We start from the raw sequence: 2613 nt of genomic DNA on the forward strand, positions 1-2613 counted from the left end.
ACGCAAGACAGCAGGTGAGTTTCTCTCTAGGCTACTGGTAGTCGATAAAAATATCAGTTGATTTAGCAATCAATCTAAACACGAGCAGGGAAGATTTACGGTGGAATAGTAGGCTAACTGACACGGCATCGAACATACCGGTGTGAGGCCATTTACTGTTCATTTTGTGTTTTATGTAATTGTGGTGATTATTTGTCCTGCCTGTGCGCGGGTACGCGCCTCGTTCCAATCATAAATTCAGCACGGACCGTATGTATGTGTGTAACCTTGACGAGACACACACTCATCCTCTCTCTCTCTCTCTCGCTCTCTCTCTCTCTCTCTCTCTCTCCTCTCTCTCTCACCCAATGACAAGATGACACGTGCGCCCACACCACCACACAGACTCCGAGGCATCTTTTTAGTCAGCATCCAGCCAGCCAGACAGCATTATGTCCTTATTATAGAACAGTCAGTGATTGCTGTGAGTAACCATGCCTGAGACCTGAAAACCTGCATTAGCTCCTTCTATACATAGCTCAATGGGTAACACAGTCCTGGAGCCCGCACTAAGACAACCTGCGCTCAAACCCAGTCTGTCCCATAAAACAGATTTACTTAGGTGTGTGTCTACTGTCTGTGTATATTGTAGAAGGTGTATGTCTACTGTTTACTGCAGAAGCATCCTCTGCGTCAGAACAGTGAATTACAACCACTGACTGAGTCACCTGGCAGACACAGAAGAGGGCCATTAGGTCCTTGTCTTACGTCAGATAGCGCAACGACTCCGTCTGCACTCATAGCTAGTTCATGGCAATGCGGTCGGAAGACAATGCCATTAGGCTAAACAACTCTGTTTCTGTCTGAGGGGTGTGTGTCGGTGTCTGTGTCTAACTTTTGTCCTCACCTATCCTCCCTACAGGTGAGTAACCATGGAATCCATTCACCTCCTGGACGGCTCCAAGAAACGGGTGAAGATCCACCCTCACACCGTCACCGCCAAGTACGCCCCACACACACCCCACACACACACACACTTCCCCAGCCCGGAGACGAGGGCTACGATGACGCTCCCTCCTTCGAGGACTTCGGCTCCTTCCTGGAGGAGACCTCGGACAAGAAACAGCTGACAGGAACCAGGAAGTGGACAGGAAAGGCCGGCGCTCTGTTTGGAGGGAAGGACAAAAACAAAGACACACCCCCTAGACCTCCCACGGGGGGAGGAGAGGGGGGAGTGGAGGGAGGAGGGGGAGGGAAGGGTGCAGGAGGAGGAGGGGGAGTAGGGGAACAGCTAGCGAGTTTCGGCGAGGCGTCTGTCTCTGCGTCTCGGCTCACGTGGGCCAGTGTAGTCGGGGCGGGTCTGGCTCACGGCTGTGTGTGTGTTCTGACGCGCCTGGCCGCCTCACGCTTTAACCTTCCCCCCTTAACTCTACTCTTGGTACGCTCCATCCTCCAGCTGCTCTATGGGACTGTACCAATGAAACGGGCGGAGACGGCCTTTGGCTCAAAGGGCTATCGGAGGAAGCTGCTCCTGTACGGTGTGACTCACTCCTTCTCCCTCTGCTGCGCTTACTCCTCCTTATCCTTCGTCTCCCTCGGCGACGACGAGGCCATGTTGACAACCTGGCGCCTGGCGACCACCGTCCTGTCGGCCACTCTGGCGTTGTTGCTCCTGGACGAGCGGCTGGGATTGGTGGACCTGGTCACCGTAGCGACAGGCGTGTTAGGACTGGGTCTGGCGCTAGTTCCTAACCCGACAGGGCTGGATGATAACAACAACGGGACCGGGTCAGGGATGCCCATTGCGGGGATGCCCAATGGGGCGACACCGGCACAACAGTCGGCCCAGTTCTGGCGGGAAGCGTTTGGCTGGTCCCTGACTGTTCTAGCAGGACTATGGATGTCTCTGGCTCTAGTGATGTACCGCTCTCTGAAGGAACGGGTCAGTGTCGGCACCGCTCTGTTCACTGTCAGTTGGACCGGCTGTCTGAGCACCGCAGTCTCCATGCTTCTCCTCCAACAGGGGCCAGTGTGGCCGGCCAGTCTCCAGGCTTGGTGCATCGTCCTGGGGGTAGCTGTGTGCTCCGCTGGGGATTCGTGGGGGTGACCCATGGCCTCACCCGACTTCACCCAGCTTTGGTGTCGGCTACTCAGGGTCTGGAAGTACCGGTCGCTATGATGCTGGAGATCGCTGTGATCCCATTGGTTCCCTCAGTGTGTGAGGTCATAGGGGGTGTGGTGGTGGTGGCGAGCGTGGGTTGGCTTGTTACAGTGAAGCTCCTCCCCTCTCGAGGAAGTGGGAGGAAACAGAGAGAAGAGTACGAAGAGATCCTGGACTCGCCGATTAAATAACACACACACACACACACACACACACACACACAATCACACAAGCACATGCAGGGAGACATGCACGCACAAAGATTCTGGACTTGCCAATCAAATAGACCACTCCCCTTCTATCTATGTTTCTGTCTATCTCTCTTTTCCTTGGGGTTTTGTGCTGTATTCTCTCTCTCTCTCTCTCCTCCTCTCCTCTCTCTCTCTCTCTCCTCTCTCGCTCTCTCTGATCTCTCTCCCTCACCTCTCTCTCTCTCGCGTCTCGCTCTCTCGCTCTCTCTCATCTCTCTCCTC

The 2613-nt window shown here is 54.7% G+C and overlaps 1 pseudogene across 1 annotated transcript; it reads left to right on the top strand.

Annotated features, from left to right (window-relative positions):
- Nucleotides 1-911: 911 nt before the first annotated feature.
- On the top strand, nucleotides 912-2331 carry LOC311123528 (solute carrier family 35 member G2-like; annotated as a pseudogene). The gene has a single exon. The product of its transcript is annotated as a solute carrier family 35 member G2-like (transcript).
- The last annotated feature ends 282 nt before the right edge of the window (nucleotides 2332-2613 follow it).

Source organism: Coregonus lavaretus (assembly GCF_964263955.1).
Source record: "Coregonus lavaretus genome assembly, contig: HAP1_SCAFFOLD_1883, whole genome shotgun sequence".
Lineage (NCBI taxonomy): Eukaryota > Metazoa > Chordata > Actinopteri > Salmoniformes > Salmonidae > Coregonus > Coregonus lavaretus.